General features: G+C 37.9%; 1 protein-coding gene across 1 annotated transcript in view; it reads left to right on the top strand.

The window, feature by feature from the left end:
• The first annotated feature begins 20,037 nt into the window (after positions 1-20,037).
• The window catches only part of LOC146005292 (uncharacterized), a 118,260-nt gene continuing 116,334 nt past the window's right edge, over positions 20,038-21,963 (top strand). Inside the window, exon 1 of the mRNA XM_083144415.1 lies at positions 20,038-20,054. The gene's annotated coding sequence lies outside the window, so the exon portion shown is untranslated. The remainder of the gene's footprint in view (positions 20,055-21,963) is intronic.

Below are 21,963 nucleotides of genomic sequence, written 5' to 3'. Positions count from 1 at the left end.
AATTCATCTGGTGTGTAATACATGTCAGTATTGCCAGTAGTGACCCTTTTGTATGCTGAAAATGCTTCATATAATTTGAGGAAATCATCCTTGGACATGTCTAAATTATAATTTTCTCTAGGAAATACCTCATTTCTGCCATTTTTAAGATATATGTTCTTGATGTTGCAGTTATCAAATTTACTTGAATTTTTTTCCTGATTATTGTGTCTTCCAGTCTGAAACAGCACCACCACAAAATCCGGCATGTCATATTGTATACTGGAGAATGAATTTGTAGCATCAAACTCATAATAGGTACCAGATGCAGGCTTCTGTACACATTGATATGTATAAAATTGTAGAGGAACCTGTGGATTTTTTAGAATATCTGCTTTGTATTTAAGAGCATAAGTGGCCTCATATTCAACAACAGGGATTCTTAGCTCCATAGTCTGAATAATGCATTTGCCCTCATCAGGTAGGGTATTAGGCATAGCTTCCCCTGTAGAGTTTAATGTACTGTACCTCATCAAAGCATTATTATCATTGGCAGCTCTTCTAAATGTGATTCTTAAACCCCCCTTCCACATAATATCTTTGTAATCTGAGAAGAATCCTGGCAACAGGCGCATGGGGAACAGCACTGTGTGGCTTTTAGATATAATTTTATCACCAGCCTCAAATCCACCTATTTTGTAGTAAGAAGCCTCGGTTTTGGATAATTTTAGTGTGGCCAAAGCTGTGGAGGTAATGCCGGGATAATCTACTCTGTTTATAACAACACCATGTTTTCTGACCTCAATTTCAGAGAATAGATGTGGCACAAAATTGTCCACCAATCTTATATTTGAATTTGCCGGATAATCTGTACCATCGAGTTTTACAACATCAAATTTGATATATAGATCTGCTCTGTGGGGGTGTATAAAGCCATCCCCTACATCAAGATCAACCTCAATCTCTGTGTTGGGTTGATTTAAATTTGCAAATGTCCTCCTGTTTGGAGGGAATGATTGTAGCTCATAACTCTCAATATTTTCCATTTTTTTCTTGTATGTATTTTTATTTAAATATTAATCTCTATGATAGCAGTTGTTGTGGCTCCAGCAAAATCAACTAATTCTTCTTTTTCATTAGTGACCATCAATTCAATGTAATCTATTCTATTATGGCACACAGGAAAATATAATGTTGGGGATGGATTGTAGATGATGGGTTCCATAAATTCAGGGTTAGGTTTGAATGTTGCAATGATGCCAGTTTGTTTGTGAGTGCCTATGCCATTTGATTTGGTGATCATACCCTCTGCCACATTACAGTGAATATTCAGAGTCTCAATGGCTAAGAATTTAGGTATATTAATAGTAGTGTGTTTTATGGCGGGTTCAAGTTTTGTGTTGTTCTCAAATCCTAACAGCTCTCCTATAGTACCCAGATCTACTGTTTCTGTAGCAGATGCAATCTCTACTCTGTGAGTGACAGAATTTTGAGTTAATACTACACCTCTGGGTAATTGAGCATTTAGAGTGGACAGATTATACTGCCCTGGAGTGATGACAATTTTTTCATCCCCTACTGCAATTGTGTTGTTGTGGTGTGTAATATTAGGGATCAAGTACATGCCATAAAATGCTCCGAGAGCTATTGTTTTGGGATACACTATATCATCATGTAATTTGAGTTTCAATATTGAATTTTGGCTGGTGAGATGGAATACCCCCATGATGTTTCAGATACCACAAGACTTTTTGAAAATCTTCAATTGATGGTTTATTTATTTGAGACATATATCTAAGAACAGATAAACACAAATGTCCACAATTAACATCTTTGAAGTTTCGAACACGGGTATTATTGTAATAAAGATTAGCTGATTTTAGATATTTTATTAAATTTTCAGGTGGAACACCTCCAAATGAATCAAACACAAATGCCTCATCTTTTAAATATTTAAGATAACAAATCCAGTGAGTGCCCTGATTTTTGTACTTATCCAAATTAACAATGCCACACTCTTTGTTGAGTGGTTGTTCTGGTAAAGAATCAGACATGTACACACCTCTAAAATTTTTGATGCCCAGTGGCTTGATTAAAGCTTCAATATCTTGGTTTGTAAGCGGCTCTTGTTTTTTTTAAACTTATTCATGGCTCTCTTAACACCTTTGCCTTGTTTCTCAATGGCCAGGTTATGGCGCTTCAATTCATCTAATTCTGCCTTATTTTTCTTGGCATCTATTACTGTTTTTGCTATGGCAGCTGAACCCCCAGCCAAGCTCCCCACAGCCCCGAGAGCAGCTAAGATGGCAGGGATGGTAAATATAAATCCCCCCACATGTGATTTTTTTCTTGATTGCTGTAATTTTTTTAATTGGGGGGTACTAAGCAACAATTTCATACCATGACCCTTTGCAATACAAGAATTTTTTTTCTTGCGCTGCTTTTTAGTTAAAAGGCTGTCAATAGGCCCAAGAGATTTGAGACCTGCATAAGGTATTTGATACATAACACCCTTGGGCTTCATTGTAGGTTTATTATATACATATTCACAACCCCCACCCCAGTTTTTGTTTGGTATTCATAGCTATGGTAGTACCCAATGCGGCTATTTTTTCACTTAAAGAAGCATCTTTGCTTACAAATCTACCAAATGCAGCCTCTTCTAATTTCTTGTCTGCAACATGTCTCTTGTCAAGATCAGAATCTGTGTTGTATGCTATGTCATGGTCTCTACAAGCAGCATCTAGGGGATTAACACCAGGATCACCTCTGTTTAATCTATGGTTCAATTTTGTACCGGGACCACAATACTGATAACCTGGAATGTGTAGTTCAAATGGCAGCTTGTTTATAATGTCATTAACCAAGCCCCGACCCTCAGAAATATTCCAAAATTTAGGTGGTAAAGTATTAATAATTTTTATAAGATATCCAATCCCCTTAGTGTCATTTACTATAAAATTAGACAATTTTGTGCTTATCATGTCCATAATTCCAACTTTTTCATTGTAAAAATTGTGGTTGCCAGCATTTTCCTCCCCAGCTATCACCAATAACCTATCTACAAGTTTCCTGACATCATCAACCCACACAAATTCTTTAGGCAGGGTGTTGTATTGTTTGATTCCACTGCCAGTCTTGATCTGAGACCATATGGGTTTGATTAAATTGTTGTATTTTGCTCCACTGCTAGACTTGACTCTTTTTTGTGTGGGATCATTGTTCTGGTATAGAGCATCTGATTGTATTAATATTTCTTTGTAATATTCATAATCTTGATCTGTATAGCTGCCAGGCCTTTTCCTAGTCATCAGTTCCCATAATCCAGGTGTGCCGGGGTACTTAACAAAAGCACCTTTTTCTCCAAGACGAGATTCTGAATATACAATAAGATCATCCCCCATAAATGTTACTCTGAAATTGCCAATTCTATGTATGATGCTACCATCACGCTCTGTGTCAGCATATAAGCCAAAACCCTCATCTTTGTTGTCTTTAGATGTGCTTAAATATTTTTGAGCAAGAAGACCCAATTCAATAGGATCCTGAGTAGCTTCAATTCTTCTAGGAGCAATAGGACTAGGTGTATGAATACTAGAAAGTGGGGTGAATGGATAATCTAATATGTTCCTAGCAGCTACAGGTACAAGCTCTGTGATCAAATTTTGATTTTGCTCTGTAACAGTTTTGATATTTTTACCTAATTCACTAATAGCATCAATAATAGGCTGTTCTGTTTGTTTGTGTTTTTCATAAATTCCTCGGTTCTCTGATTTCCATCCCTTAAATCTTTTTACAAGATAATCTCTTAATTTAAGATCATCAATGATTGGCCTTTTCATGGTTATTTATTTATGTTTCAATGTCTAGAAAATTGTTGATTTTATTTCTGTATTTGCCACTATTGGGTTTTCTTGTCATATTAATTGTGACAAACCCATAACTGTTCTGGTTCCAGCACCCATTGCAAATCTTGGAAAAATCATTGTAGCTCAGGTCCCAACCTACATATTCATCATGTATGTGTTTGAGGTTGGTATGGTCTTGATGAAACACACATATAAAATTGCTGTTGTCTCGGATCAGCTGCTTGGGTATTTTTGAAAAAGTCTGTGCCAGGTAGAAGTAATCAATGTTTTTGTGCCGGCCCTGTGTAAAGAAATTTCTAACCTTGTTTTGATTATCCAGTATAATGTCATCAAACACAACAACAGAATTATCGAGACATTCATGGAGTGGCTTAACATCTGGTTCAAAAGTGGCAATATCCAATCCATCATATAGCTTCATCAGCTGTTGATATTTTAATTGTTCCAAGCTCTTAGAGAAGACATACAAGTGCCTGTTTTTCCAGTCTAGCCAGTTGGGTGCCAATAAAAAATTATCAAACATTAGTGTAGTTTTACCACAAGCAGATGGCCCAACAATAAGACACCTAATATTATCAGGCAGCAATTTTTCATTTCTCTTATTCTACTGTTCAGGTTCTGGCAGCCTTTTTATAACATCCCAGGTGTTCATATTATTATTTTGTTTGCCTCGATCCAGCTGTGTTCTGGAAGTCCTAGCCATTTGACAAGTAACTTGTTGCCTTTTCTGCGGATGATTTTTTCTATGAGATATGTGTCAGGCTGTTTAGTTTTGCTGAGCTCTTCTTCATAGAATCGGCCTTTGAAAATTTCTCCTCGGTGGTCTTTTATTATATATGTGTTAAGGGTCCCAGGTTTAACTTGAACCACTGTAAATAATTCAGTGCTCCAGTTTCTTGTAAAGCCTCTTTTGAATAAGTGCTTATATTTGCTGATTCTTACTTGATCACCCACCCTGTATTTGGCTTTTCTTGTTGTTGGCTGGTATCTAGGATAATAAACAGTGCTGATCAATTTTTGCTCATCAGATGAAGTTACTTCAGAGGGTTTCATGTTGATTGTGGAATGGACCGAGTTGTTATATTTATGTAGAAGTTCTGGAAGAATATTAATCCATTTATAATTACCTTGAAGTGTGAATTGTTTATACATATGATTTTTTAGGGTTCTGTTGAATCTCTCTATAATTAAGGCCTTGAGATCACTGTAACTCGAGTAATGTTGTATTGAATGGTTTTTAACACAGAATTATGGTTGGAACACAGAATTATAAAATTCTTTGCCATTATCTGTTTGCAAATAGCGCGGTGATCTTCCACTCTGAATGATGATTGTCCTGAAGGCTTCTGTAACACATTTTCCAGTCTTGGATTTGAGTGGCACAGCCCAGGCAAATTTTGAAAATATGTGTATTACAGTGAGTAGATACTTGTAGCCCTTGTTGATTTTGTCTAAGTTTTTCAGCTGTCCACTTGCCATCTCAATCAAGTCGCTCTGCCTTAAATCATCTATGCCTTTTGTGACTACTGGCAGTCTCTTAAAATTATGTCTGGCTTGTCTGTGTAATTCATCAACAATAATTTGTCTAGACATAATATGTAAACAAGAATATTGCAACTATAGGGTGTTCAGCAGCTGATACTACAGGAGTTTCTAAATATAATTTGTCCCCTATTTGTATTTTAAATTCCAGAGAGCCATCATCTTCAACATAGGCTGTTTCTAATGTATTGGGGTCTGTAAAATCCTCTAACTCTACACTGGTGATTTTTGCTTTGTTATCAGCATTTGTTATTGATAAGGTAGGGTAGTGGTGTGCCTGTGGTTGTAGCCAATATTTGATCTTGATTGGTCTAAGTGTGCCCCCAACAAAAAGCTGGTAATAAAATTGTGCAGGGGACAGCATATATATTTTGCCTCCTGGTGTAAATGGTGAATCATATTCTTTGTTGGGGATACTGTACAATTCAAGAATTACTGTATGTTTAGGATTTTCAATTATGCCGGTTATTTCTTTTTCTGCTGTGAGCAATCTACTTGTTACAGATTCAAGGTGCTCATTGATAGTCCTAACAACATCATCATGGCCTGGCTTGATTTTTATGTCCACAACAAGTTTCTTGTATTGTTGCACAATCTCTTGTAGCTGGGTGGCAAAAACAGACAGAGCATTTGCTTGATTGGATTCCATGGTCCCTAGCTGTTGCTTGATATTAGCAACAATTTGCTGTAAATTTTCAACAACTGCCAATTTTGAATTTTGAGCTGTAAGATCATGGACTTGTCTTCTGATATCCTCAAACAGGGCATGCAGTTCATTAATATGTTGATTGGTTGGTAGAGTGGCCACTGTCTGAGTGAGTTGTTTGATCACTGTCTGGATATTCTTGATATCTTCTGATTTCAATATGCGATTCACAGCTCTCTTAATATTTTTAAGTTCCTGTGATGTAGGCAGATTTGACACAGTATTTTGTAAAAATTCAAGTGCCAATTTCACATTGTTTAATTCAGAAGCATCAGCCACATTTTGCATAGCATTTTGGAGCAGGGCTATATCTGCCTGAGAGGGTGTTGATTGTTGTAAAATGTCAAGCTTTGTTTGGATATCATCAATCAAGTGATGAAAATGAGATAGCTCAGATTCAGTATTGAGGTTTTCAAGCTTTGTGATTTGTTGCTGGACACTGACAAGGGTATCTACAATCCCAGGCAATCGGGATTCTAGAGATTCTTGTACATTTGTCAAATCACTTTGCACTGATGCTATGGTACCTTCAAGATGGGTTATGGTACTTTGAATTTTTCCAAAATGTTCATATGTTTCAAGTTGCAGCTTAATATTGGCAACACTCCGAGTTATTGCACTCAAAGCATCAGAAGATGGCAAGTTGTTCATAAAATTTTCAAGTGTCTCAATTTTTTCTTTAACCTCGGCTATGGCATTGTTCAGAGGGCCCAGATTAGGTATTTGGAGTGATTGAATCTGTTCTTTTAGAGTGGAAATCACTAGATCAAAATCTTCTTTTGATTTTATACTTTTGACAATTGTTTGGAGCTGTGTCTGGACATTATTTATCTGCTCTTCCAATTGTTGTTTCAATTGCTCAGAGTTGGTGGCCTGGGTCTTAAATTTGGCTTGAAGAGCTGCTACAGCTTCTTCTAAAATTTGAAAATTATCCAATGTGGCCAAGTAAGTATATTTTTGAAGCAGCAATTTGAGTTCAGAATCAATTTTAAGAAGAGGGTCCATGCATTGTGATTGCAAATTTGTAATTTCTAATCGAAGACTGGCATTGAGTGTAGTTTGTAAAGCTTGTAAATCACTTCTTAATTTCTTGACTCTGACATCAAGCATCAGAATCTCATCACTGTGATCTTCATGTCTTGTATGGCCAAATATATCATTAGGCATTTTGTTTTAGTGGTAATTTATTATTGAATATCTAATTCTTAATTCTATAAAAAAGGTATAAGTTTGTCATATGATCCCGGGACCTCAATATATAAGCAGTCACCAGCAGAAACAGTATAAACAGTGCCAGAAATCATGTTTGAGTGCTTAATTCTATAAATATTTCTCCCTACTGAAATTTTAACATCACCCTCAGGAGTTGTAATAAATTGTAATTGCCCACCTACAGGTAATTGGTAATGATTTAAATTATTGTTAAATATGTACAATGTTTTGCCTGTTTCATCATCAACATCTGTAAGTATGCTGTTCAGATGAATAATTAACAAAGCACTTAGTTTAGATATTATATCAGAAGAGGCTTGTGGTGTTGGCAGGTCCATAATAGCCTGTTTTTTGAACCCAAATAAGTTCATAGGCATGTTTATTTATTTCAAATCATGCTTTGTAATTGGTCATTGATTCCCACTTTTCAAATCACAATGACCCCATGGTAGAGTATGTATTCCACATGACAAAATGCATCTCTTATCATCATGTGGATCCAGAGCCACTTTTCTTACAACATTTGTAGTCAACAAGTGATCCACACTCTGAATTCTGGATTCTGATGTTCTGATTGTGCTACATGATTTGAGGCAATTTTTGTAATCCTCAAATTCAAGCTCTTTGTCAACAGTCACTCTGCCAATGCCCTTGGCCTTTTTGGCAACAGCACCACTACATGTCTCAAAACTGTACATCTTGGCCCTTAACCCAGCAAATGCCACAATAACATCACCAAGTGTCTCATCTTTTAACTTGCCAGGCACCTTTTTGTTGTGGTGTTGAATTTTTGAATGTTCACTGGTATCAAAATATTCAAGCAATGCAGGCTGTGACATATCTTGATAAACATCTTCTGTTTGAATATCAAGAACAAAACTATCCGTGTCCATGTACATCAGTTTTACACGATATTTATAAAAAGGCTTCAACACATTATAAAACAATTTTAACATGTGTAATTTGGCCAATTCCAATATCACAGCCCCTACATAAATAGTCTTATCAAACTTAATGTTTGTTTTTTTTCATGTTGAAGAGTGCCATATTTTCATCATAAATTCTTCTATAATTGAAATTAGGCTTTGCAATCAATTTTTTGCTCAGGCTGGGGTCAGTAATTATTTTAACATCGGTATGTTTTCTGACATTTTCAATAGTTTTGCCATATACAGAATTGACCATCAATTTAAACAAAGATTTATCAAATTGGCTCATTGCAGATGTTCGAAGCTCTGTGTTTGTATCAATATATGGCTTCAACCATCTTAAGTGCCTGAACCTCAAAATTTTGCCAACTTTGCTCACTTGAACACCATGATTCATCAGGAACTGGAGGTTTTTATAATATAAGACATAACCCTGTTTTGGCTCCAGAGTCATCATTAATTTCTTCTGTTTAGAGCCAGGTGAGCACTTAACCTCAGGAATTGGGGGCAGATCAGAAAATTTGTTGTGTAAATCATCAGGAATTGTCAGATCAACCTCTAAGAAGAGGCCATAGTCACTGTCATCAAAATCCTTAAGATCTTCAATATTGAAATCTTCAACCCACTCAAGCCCCGCATATGGCAGTTTATCCATCATAGCATAACCATAGAGGCTGTTGGCATCTACATACAGTATATAATTTGATGGCAGTGCTGGATCATAATCGGGAATATATTTATTATTTGCTCTGGCATATCTCTGAGAGCATTGCACCATGCCCCCTCTTATACATTGCTCCATAAACAAGTACATATCTTGATCTTGGATCAGATCCATCTGCATTTTAGTATTCAAAAACATTGCAGACCATGCTAGACCTAGGGCACTGTAAAAATAAATTGGATCTAGTTTATAATTTTGCATGGAAGATTTTCTGAATGCCTGCAGTATATCAGCTAAGAGGGTCACATCAAGTTTTAAATATGCCATGTGATAATCACCAAATGTCTGGCATTTTAATTTGTTCCACATCAACTGGGCATGGTGATAATCATCATCAGTAATTCCAGATCCTCTGATTTTGCTGTAAAACTCATGTTGTGGTGGCAGAGAACACTCATCAAATTTAGAAAAATCTGTAACATAATCATATGGATATACACCCTTCCGCCTAATTAATTTCAGGTCCTGATTTGGAAACAAAGCACATGTGATTTTGAATTGATCATCAGATAATTGAGTGGCCAGTGTAGCCAGGCTAGCAGATAAAATTCTGTAGGAATCAAGAAATCTTAAGTGAATAGGAACACCATTAACTTTAATTATTTTGCTAATAGCAATATATTTCTCATCATTTTCAGCTAAAATATTTAAATTCTGCTTGTCAAACCCCTCGTACCTGATCAAATGATGGAAATCATAATTGGATGCACCATGGCAAAATATAGGGACAAATTTTGGTCTCTGGATCTTAATATTACACCTATTACACAGGGCCATTAAGAATTTACCATCTGTATGAGAATGGTGTTTCACCTTGATATTTGTATCTGAAAATTCAGAATCACATACCGGGCATTTTTCTGCATTGTTGAAATCTTCAATCTGTTCCTCTGTTAAAGGCAACATAGGTTTTGATTTTAATAAGATATTAGATGCTATGTCATGGCACTCATTTTCTATTCTATGTGCAAATTCTTTGATAGCATTTGCTCCCATGTATAAGTATGGTTCAGTAGCTACACCATCCTGTGCAATCATATAACAAAAGCTGGAAGGTTCATGTAGCTGGTATGGTGTAATTGAAGATTCTTCAGGATCTGGATTGCAGAATGCAAGAGGTTTGAGATTTGATTCAAAATCACAGACTATATATGCTGGGTGTTCCAACAAGGCTTCAAACTTTTTGAATTTTGCATTTTCACTTGGCATTGGCATCACCATATGAACAGGTTTATAGTTGCCACAGTATTTTAAATGTTCAATTAACTTGTTTTTGGCAATTTCTGCATTCTCTTCCCGAACCCCATTCACCATTTTTTGACCATCAAATGCAGTTAAACATCTTCTGCACAACTTAAATATTCTATTAGATTTGTCTAGTTGTCTTCTGACTAAAGCTTCAAGATTATGTATCAGAGTGTAATGATATGTGCCATCCCCTTCAATTAAGAGCAAATCAATTGGAATAGCAGATTCATCATCAAGTGTACTGATTCTGAGATGTGCTATCAAACAATTGCCACGGCCAGTGGAACAAATAAATACATTAATAGATAATTGTTTGCCATTGATATTCCTGGCCTTTTTTTCAAATTTATCAATATTCTGAATAGACATTGGATATTCTAAACCCTCCATTGCTTCATCAAAATCATGTTCATGTTGTTTATAATAACTTATTCTCTCTGGATTCCTTGAAACTGGAAACAAAGCAGCTAAAATACACCACAAAAAACATTTCTCATCATTATTTTTTATATTAACCACGGCTGTTTTGTTTTTAATATTGGCAGGTAATGGCAGATATGTAGATCCTTGTAATGGGCTGAATTCAGAAATATTAACATATAACTTGTGTGGAGAACCGCATAGGCTCCATCCAGACTCTTTTGCTGCAAATTCAGAGTGTTTAATATTCAATTGATCTATCAAACTGCTTATTATTTTGTCTAAATTTGTATTTGAATATACAGGTACAGTTTCTGTTATGTGGGGCTGTGTAAATTTTGGGCCATTTGGTTTCTTATATTGTGTAAACAATTTGAGGGACAGCTTATAAGAGCCATTTTGTGCATTTAGAATTGCCTGCACATCAGGATTTACACTGTTCAAAAAATTCTTAATACCACATCTTGGCTCTGATACAAACCGATAATCTCTTAATTGGCCATTAAAACTGCTATGGATAGGTGGTGCATAGCGTGGCTGCTTTGCCGGTCTAGCATTAACAGGTGCTTCATGCTTTCTTTTCAGGCCAGATGTAGATGGTTGTGGGGGCAATGTTGATGACTGTACATAAGAATTACACTTATGCCATTTGTAATATGCCTTGCTTAATATTTTATGGCATCTTGGGCACAATTTAGTAGCTTTTCTGCATTTCTTAGGCTCACAAATATGCCGGTGCCTAGACCAATTAGAACTAGATATATTTTTATTACACTGATTGCAATATTTTTGTTTTGGCATTTTTATTGTTTATTTATATAAAATTTCTTGGTCCAAAAAAACAGAACTATGGACAATATGCCAAAACAATTATAACAGCAATAACTAGGCTCTGGTGATCCCCAATATAAAATAATTTTGCTCTTTTATGCTGTTGTAAAACACTTTTTACCAGGTTTCAGATCTGGGAGCTATCAGTTGTATATCAACTAGCAATAATTATTCTCAAAATCTCACGTGTGGACATATTATTTTGCCACATGTATTTCAATCTTACACATTTTATCAGGACTCAAACCCGAGCCTCTTGTTTACAAGGCAACAATATTAACATTTTGCCATCAGGGGAGGCTTCACATTTTATCAGAACTCAAACCCAGAAGCCTCCTGATTACAAGGCAATAAAAACCATGGGGCTATGCACCACACTCTACTGGGTCTCAGAACCCAGTAGCTATGAGCTTTATATCAATTCAAGATTACTGGGATTTTGACAGAAAAACACACTGTAAACAATAAAATCATATGGGAACTTGGCATAGTCTTAAGTGTAGGCAAATCTGTCTGAGGGGGTTCATCTTTTCTACACTAGAATTCAAAATTTCTTAAAATTAAAAGCATATCACACTTGAAGAATTGGGTTATAAGCCCCTCTTGCCTTTGTTTTAAGTGTAGGCAAATCGGGCTGTTCAATCAAATAACCTCTTCTTTTCTACACTTGTAAGTGGTGCTGGTTATATCATCAATCCCACTACTGCTGTTACAGATTGTCTCATGGTGCAAATCAGTGCAAATCGAAAGCAAATTGCCTACAATGTGGATCCCCAAAGCATGGGGAATCTTGCAACAAACCACCCCAATGTATAAATTGCAAAGAACAACACAATGCTCTAGATAAGAATTGTCCAGCTAGAAGGGAAGATAATGCCATACATACTCGTATGGCAATAGAAAATATTTCTTACTTTGAGGCTAGCCACAAAATACGGGGTACATATGTAGCCCCTCTCACATAGGCGGAGGTATTACGATCACTACACGATCCACATACATACCTCCGCCTCGTAGTACAGGAGCTTGTGCACTTGGGAGAATTCCACCCAAGAGTACACCAGAAAGTATCACGATTCGTATGGACGAGAAGGTTCAAGGTCAACAAGGCCTAACAGAGACTCGTTCCGATAACACTTTACCCCCTATGCGGACATAGGACGCCAGAGACACATTATCTCCGTTCTCTACTTGATCTTATTCCGGATCTATGGGCCTCTGTAGTTAATATATCAGAAATACACGAACAGGAGAAAATAATTAGAATACAAGAACTTACGTCCCACCTCTTGTCTATTATGTCGGGTCGTTAATACGCCCCGATATCTTTCACATTTATCCCTATCACCTCCCCTCCCCTATCCTAAAAACATGTCCTTGCCTGTTACTCTACAATGGAACGTGCGCAGTCTATCGGCACGTAAATGCGAAATTCAAGATCTGTTGGAGGATTACCGTCCACAACTTATCTGTCTACAGGAGGTGAAAGGTACTCATCATGAGAACTATCGGTTACCCCACTACATAATGTACGGCCCTCCCTTTGACCAAAATCAACGGGGAGTTGCTGTATATTTCCATGAAAATATACCCCATTCCGTAATTAACATTCCACATTCCCTCCCAATAATAAAAAATTACCAAGGTGAAATAGCTGCCGCCCGAATTAAATATGCTCATTAGTTATTTACGCTTATATCTATGTACCATCCACCACATCCTCTTTCTCAGAATATCCCACTCTCAGCTTTGAACGAACTTTTTACAATCATTACGGACCCATATTTGATAACAGGAGATTTTAATGCACATAATCACATATGGGGTAACTCTCGGACGGATAGGCTGGGAACCACAATAGAAAATTGGGTCACTGAAAATAAGCTTATTATTCTGAATGATGGTTCCCCCACACATTATCCTCATAACGGATCCAGCCCGACGAGTATAGACCTCACTTCAGTATCACCACATATATTCAATAACATCAATTGGTTTAATGACATAGATTTAAGAGGGGGTGATCATACCACAATTTTCCTTTCTTTACCGGCTAATTTATCGACTACAAGCACAACTGTACCTCTGGTTCGTCGCTGGAAACGCGATTCCATAAACTGGGAAAATTTCCGCACTTCTTTCCTCCGTTTATATTATAGTGATGATTCGGCTTCAGTAAGGACCATTACATATACCCAATTCTTGCAAATGATAACAATCGCACTCGATGACAGCGGAACGAGACAAAAGTTTTACTCTTTTGACCGTTTTCCAAAACTCTATTGATGGAGCCTAACCTGTGCCGCAATAAAAAAAAGAAAGAAAATATTAGCAAAATTATACGCCAGATATCCTATGCCGGATACCTGGCGAGAACTAACACATTCGGGTCTGGCCTCATAATACAGCATTGTTACCTCTGGTCTGCGGTTTTTGGTTGTTTTTCAAAAAAACATAGAAAAAATATTTTTAATTTGTTTTTATTAAACCACATATTTCTTAAATCTACAAAACTTCCTCTTTTCAATTAACAAAAATTTGTTAAATTTTATTTTCATTTTCAGACGTTTTTTAATATTTTTTTCAGCAATGTTTTTTGAAGAAGAAAAAAGTACAACATTGTAACAAATGTTAATATAGAGATATTTTAAGTTCGTAATCTGGAAATTTCAATAATTAATTACATAAACTACCAATACATCTTTTGAATCTTGCATAAGAATACTTCTTATGTGCACATAACAAAAAATAATTACAAATTACAAGTAATTATCTTTTGCATGAAAAAGTGGCCGCAGGACAGGACCAGACGAAGTATCAGTTGGTTCTGCGTCATCTGTAAAAATTAAATAAATAAATAAACTAAATAAATAAAATACATTTTCATTTTATATACACTATACAAATAATAAATGGAAAAACTAAAAATATATCAGTGCATTTTGGAGAATCAAGGAAGAGGCAAGATGAATAGACCCAAAAAATGTACCTCTTCTCACTTCATTCATAAAATACTAGAGTTTGCAACACTGTTTATATTGTCGACAATAATTATTACGAATATAACCTACCTTCCAAATCTTCAAATTCATCTGCATCATCAAAATTGTCACTAACTTCAAACTCTGAGGCGGAATCCTCTATGCAGTCTGGATCTACCGACGCCATTTTAAACAATGTACAGTACATCAACCCGACAACAAACAGTCACAGGTGCGAGATAAAAATAGCACATGAGTCACCTAGCGGTCGGAATTTCAACAGACGGGCTTGAATGAACACGCGCATGAGACGAACTACGAGCATAGCCCGTAGTTGAATCGGCAAAGCGATTGCATAACGCACGACGGGCTATGCCCGTCGTTCGTCCACATTGACTTTAAGTGCACTGCGGGCTATGCCCGTCGTGAGACCCCAATGTGCTAAAGAATGCCCAGGCGATAGCGAAAAAAACATATATCAAAGCTAAACGTCAGGCATGGAAATCATATTGTCAGTCCCTTGACCTTAACGGGCCAATTAGTATAATTTGGCGGAAATTCAATTCTCTCCGACATCCCCATGTTTCCCATCCACGTCCAATTGATACTTCCTGGGAATCAGATTTTATGGATCTTCTCACCCCCTCCCCCCCCCCATCCGTTCCTATGCCTTCCCCCTTTCATGACCGTGAACATACCGAATTTACTGATGACTTCCCAGCTATTTCAGTTAAAGAACTAAAAAATATCCTTGATAAAATCAAATCCACGGCACCTGGCTACGATGGTATTACCTATGAAATTCTAAAGCACTTACCAGTTCAAGGGTTCGAAATTCTTGCTGCGATTTATAATTATGTATATCGCAGAGGAAAAATACCACGTGGCTGGACCCAACATATTGTGATAACTATTTTAAAACCAAACAAACCAACCATGCAAGCCTCTTCATATCGACCTATAGTTTTGATACGTTCGAACGTACCCTCCAACATAGAATCGTTTGGACGCTAGAAAAACGCCAATTTTTCCCATCCACACAATTAGGATTTCGCATCGGTCTTGGTAGTCAGGATGCTATTGCTACACTCACTGTTGCTATCCAAAATAGCCAACTCCTGAGACAATTTTGCTTCAGCTTATTTGTTGACATCGCCAGAGCATATGACTCAGTTGACATTTCAATATTATGCAATCTTCTTGATTCAATAAACATTCACCCGATTGTGGCTAAAATAGCTTGGAATCTATATCAGGAACGTATTCTGGTCTTCTGGTTTCATAATGATGTGAAGGGCCCGAGACTGGTTCGGAGCGGAATACCACAGGGCTCCCCTCTGAGTCCCCTCCTCTTTAACATTTACACCAAATATATACAATATACAAATACCAAGGGCCACTCACAACATCATTCAATATGCTGACGATTTTTGTTTTTATCAAAGTACATCAGACCCCACACAAGGAATTTTAGAATTGCGCAACCTGATTCATACTCTACATGTTCAATTATTATCTCGCGGTTTATCTTTTTTCTGCCGAGAAATCAAAAATTATAATCTTTAACCCTTATACATCAAACCGACACCCTAACAATCTGACACATATACTACAGATTCCGGTAGTATCTTCCTGTACTTACCTGGGGGTTTCCTTTGATAGAAAATTAGATTGGAAAGTCCATATTAACAAACTGCTAGCAAAAGGAAAACAAATAATCAATCTTCTAAAAGGCTTGGCGAACACGAAATGGGGTGGACACCCCTCCATTATGACTTTGTTTTACAAAAATTGCTTTCGCTCTTTATTCGAGTATTCGGCACCCGTTTATGGTGGGACGATTGATACTTGGGCCGATAAAATAGACATTTTACAGAGACAGGCACTCCGTGTTTGTCTAGGATTAATGAAATCTAGTCCAAATATTAGTGTCTACAGCGAGAGCGCTAAACAGGCCCTTTCATTTAGACGCCAATATTCTACTACGAAATTTCTATTTAAATATTTCAATAAAGCATTTGCAATACAACGACAACTGGGTGAAAATTTACCCTTGGATAGATCATGTTCTAGATATTACTTTCTTTATTGTTACAACATAGAGAGAGAAGCATATCACTTAAGTTACACTATACAAAATCCCTTGATTTACACTTTGAGGATTCCTACCGAGTCACCTGTCAATGTCAATTATGTTGATTTCGGTCGACATGAATATTATAAAGAAATTTGGCCAGACTATGACTTCATATACACTGACGGATCAAAACATGACGAACATGTCGGCTGCGCATTCTACGCACCCTGCCAAAACATAGTCAGACAATTCTCCTTACCGCAAGACATCTCCATATTTTCGGCAGAATGTTATGCCATACACCAGGCATTGCTCTATGCCCGTGGAGCGGGATTTAAAAAACTCTAATCCTAACTGACGCAATGAGTGTTTTATTTACACTCGATCGTTGTGGGAAAGATGCATACCGCATGCCCATTCTCCCGTCCCTGATCTTACAAACTACATTAAATCTCCTCCAAAATGATCAACGAGTGCAATTTACGTACGTCAAAGCTCATAGCAATGTTAATATATATCAGGATTTAGTGGACCAATATGCAAAAAAAGGCGAAGAACACTCCTTTTCCTACTCCCCTTCGTTTATCCTATACTGATCTTCTACCCCGAGTTAAAATGAAACTTAATTCCCAATGGGAAGCTCGGGCACTTAATCAAATTACAAATACGACCACTTATAAATGGTACGCAGAAAAAGTAGTCAGTCGACCCTGGTTTAGCCTACTCTAGGCCTATTGCGAAAATTGTTTTTCAAATAATTGTTGCATTAAAAATAGCTCACATTGTTTGTAATAATATAGTATATTACAATTATAGGACAGCCTATTGCATTTGCTTTTGTGATGCAAAAATAAAAATAATAAACAATGGGTAAAAAAAATAAGTATATTCTTCCAACTGTAATATTTTTTTCTTTAGTTTGAAACATTTATTTTACATATTATGCTGTTCATTAGATAGCATTTTTGTAATCTGTAATTTTAAAGGCAGTGTATTGTTTGTAATAAAATATTCCAAACCATATCAAGGGTACAACTACAAATATTGTCAACTGACCCCGAACATATGGTCAACTCACTCCACATACGAGGGGAATTTACATTACTGACACTCTTCGAAAATAAAGACAAACTTACAAGTTTTAGAAGTATGGTGAATTTTTAATTCATAGTGATCGAAGAAACTATAGGTATTGTTTGTTCATAGCCTGTCGTCAATAGTAGATCTTATTTTTTAAGAACTTCAAAAACAGAAGGGTGCCTTAGAAAAATTGTTAAATGTTTCAAATTTCGCCACGACAGATAAATGGAAATAATGGCGATACACATGAAATCATGGAGTTTATTGTTAGGAATATAGTCTAAGTCTTACTTTCAAGTAACTTTCAAGAATTATATGGCACGTTTGTTATTCTGATTTAACGATATACGTGTTGCAGAAAATTCATGCTGCACTCATGGCCGTCCGGAAGGGGGGGCAAGGGGGCCCGTGTCCCATTCCTGGAAAATGAAAGTCAACAAAAAATTATCTATTTTTCACATATAATTTCATTTCAGCCACAGTAATATGTGTTAATTATTGCATGAATATGATAAATTCAAATTTAAACAATATTTTTTGAGGGAACAACACTATTATTGGGGAAAATGTGCTTTGTTTGCCATACCCCCTGGAAAAAACTACCTTCCTTGCCCCTCCCTGGAAAAATACTGTGGACGTCCATGGCTGCACTCCATATTTTAAAAATGATAATGAAAATTTACATAAGAGAACTTGAAAAAATAAATATATATTGAGAACTGAATTTGAAAATTCAGGCGCCAGTTGAAAATCCCTACATTTTACATTACCAATTTCGCCTTAAAATAAGCACTCAGAGAAGCTATTATGAATTACACAGGACAGGCAAAGGCAACCTTACTTTCACGAAAAGATTCCGAAGAGTTTGTGGTGGATGACATGCATCGCACACCCCAACCCAGAGCTATAGATCGACCACAAGGAAAAAAACCTTGGGACGGGAAGTCCCCGCGCAGCTTTCCCTTCTTCACCTCGGGCCAAAAGGAAGCATGGTCCACTCTCCCCCTCTCCTACTCGCGGGGGTAAGGTGCACAGGTGTCGCGGCTTCGTCGGGTACAAGAGATCTGACCAATAAGGACGTTTGAAACCCACGTGACTGTCACCGAAAGAGCTCTGCCCCCAATTTGTGCTGGAAACAGCAAAAGAAGACGGCCGCGCCATCTATTAGCCACCGATGGAAATGCAATTTCAAAGCGCAGCGAGGTTTAAATGTAGGATGAGCTTCTATACCCTAACTATTCTATGCTGAAACTTCCTCGTGAAGTGATAACTTTCACACTTCGCCCACGAACGGGACACGTTTGCCCAAACGAACACCTAGCAAGAAAACAAACAAACGCCAGTTCATCTCTTCTTCCATTGCCCGTTAAGGAGCAAATACAGACACGCTCTTTTTAACAGTTTACACAGAGCCAAAATACCATTTCCCATATCCATACCATCCCTATTATCGTCTCCTTCACCTCGTACGATGTGGATATTATATAGTTTTGCCAGACGGAATGGTATTCAATTTTGAAATTTGTGTGTATGTTCAAGCTTCTGATCAGTGCTAAAATACAGTGAAGTGTAATATTACAATATCTTTACGACCACAACTTAGGCTGTGTCCGAAAGCTGCAAGACCATACTTGAAGCGAGCATACTTCGAGAGCATACTCGCAGTGCGGTCTTGAAGCCTGGAAGCGGAAAGCTTTCTAACTGCACTTCGACTGCAGCGCCAGCACAAGTGAGGAATGCAACAAAAGTTGCTTCGAAACTAAAATTATCAAACATCGACTGTATGTGCCACTCTTGTTTTCCGTGAACAACACACACATGACTCGGCGTGCAGTTTATATAACACAGCACGTTATTAATTATAGAAATATGAAAGAAATTTGCTCTTTCAAATTAATTTTCACACATTCCGCAACATGGTTTACGATCGCGGGAAAAGAAATTGTTTTTTTCACTTTTAAACACCTTCTCACTATAGAAGAAAGAAACCACGCATATATGAATAAAACCAATAAATAAAATTACATAGTATTTTAAAAACTTGTTTACTTACATTTCCACACAATGGAAGAACTACAACTACCAGCTGATTGACTTCAGACGTCCATTTTTTTAACAAATGAAAAGCAAGCACAGATCGCAAGTGTGCACTGCTCGTGTGCTGCGTGCTCTGGTCTTGTACACTCGTTTGCTTGGCGCTTTCGAACTGCACTAGGTGACGTCACTTCCGTCAAGACTGTACTTCAAGTATGTACTTTGTACCGTTTGGACACAGCCTTACTATGACTTCGATTCAATGGTACTTCTGCTCACAAGTGTACTACATCGCAGACCTTTGACCAAAACTGCCATTTACCCGGCGGTAAGGGTCACGAAGAAGAAGATCACTACAAAGTCATTAATCTGTGACAAAGATATTTGAACAAGAGAAGTGCGAAACTGTCACCAATTGTAATGTAAGTAATATTAGTATGTATTCCAGAATAGAGGGTAATAATAATTTAATTAGAGATAGGCTTACCTTATGTCCTGGTTTTTTAGTGCTGTCCGGGATTGCAAAATGTCCGCCCGGGGTTTTGAGAATCTGAACATGAAAATAAACTGCTCGCCATTAAAAATTTGGTAAATGTTTACTATCCTTCGGACACCTATAACTTCTGAGTTTCGTCAATTTTTGACATTTGTACTTACCTATCACCTTTGCGGATCATTTTTTAACGTGTATTCACGTTTTTTTGATCATTTTTTTTTTTTTAAAAAAAAGGTGTTTTTGCAACTGAAGAACATACGTTTCCGCAAATGGTTTGTGGGGCTATGCAAGAATGGTGTGTGGGGCTACGCATATTTTTTTCGAAACCAATTTTTAACTATTGGAACCTATTGTGACCCTACCTAACCTAACCTTACCGGAAATGTTTCGTGGGGCTAGGTATGAATGGTTCGTGGGGCTATGCGTCAATGGTTGAATTTTCGCTATGAAACATTCCCACATCACACAAAACACCTTCCAGATGTTAGACAATAGTACAGGAACTTATTACGGTAAGTAGTTTCTTCTGTAGAAATGAAGAAATCTGTCCGAAGGATAGTAAACTAGTACCCGTGCCGGAAACCTGAGTTGGGCCAGCCGGCGACCCACCATGGACCAGACATGTTCAATTGGCGACATATCCGGCGAACGTGCTGGCCAAGGAAGCAGGGGCACGTGGTTAGCTTCCATAAATGCGAGGACATTCCTTGCAACATGGGGGCGCGCGTTATCCTGTTCAAAAGTGGCATTATGCAGTGCATGGATTAATGGGACAGCAAAAGGGGTGAGAACCTGTGTGATGTACCGTTGGCTGTTCAATGTCCCTTGACTGCGTACGAGACGCGAACGAACACCTAAGGCGATGGCACCCCATACCATGATACCCAATGAAGGCCCTGTGTGATGATGGATGATGCAGGCGTCATGAAGCCTAGTGCCACGGTGCCGCCACACTCGTGTACGTCCATCATGATGTTGTATACAGAAGCGGGATTCATCAGAGAACACTACAGCATTCCACTCCACCATCCATGCACGACGGTCTTGGCACCATCTCAGATGCAAACGCCTATGCTCTAGCGTCAGAGGAATCCGCAACAGTGGGTGCCGGAAAAAATTCCCCGGTTCGCCAAACGACGAAGCACGGTTCGTGGGGACACTGGACGTTGTAAAACATCCCGTACTTCATGCGCAATCCTCGTTGACGTGGCCGTTCTGTCTGTAAGGGCCATGCGTATCAGACGTCTGTCCTCTCGTTCCGTCGTCCGACGCGGACGTTGTGAACCTCTACGTCGCTCTACAGTGCCTTCCTGGACCCCTGGTTCCATACACGGACCACTGTGGATGCATTCCGTCCTACACGGACACCGATCTCATGGTAGGATAATCCCCATTCACGGTATGCAACAATTCGGCCGCGATCGAACTGGGAAACCTGCTGGAATTGCTGCCGTATTCGACGATGTTGCATTGCTGACCGATTTTAACACACTACACTCACGACCATGCACTTTCTCTGCTCTTCTGCACCTATCTGACCTGCTACAGGTACCACTTACCAGATGGCATGGCAGGCGCACATGACGCATGACGGCCTTGAACACCTAATCATTTCCGGTACTTGTTTACTATCCTTCGGACAGATTTCGTACATAGCCCCACGAACCATTTCCGGTAAGGTTAGGTTAGGTAGGGTCACGTATAGGTTACAATTGTTAAAAATTGGTTTCGGAAAAAAATATTCATAGCCCCACATGCCATTCTCGCATAGCCCCACGAACCATTGACGCATAGCCCTACAGGTGTCCGAAGGATAGTAAACATTTGCCAGCAGC

The sequence above is a fragment of the Lepisma saccharinum genome, chromosome 23, assembly GCF_977018435.1.
Source record: "Lepisma saccharinum chromosome 23, izLepSacc3.1, whole genome shotgun sequence".
NCBI lineage: Eukaryota > Metazoa > Arthropoda > Insecta > Zygentoma > Lepismatidae > Lepisma > Lepisma saccharinum.
This window is presented reverse-complemented; position numbering and strand designations above follow the sequence as displayed.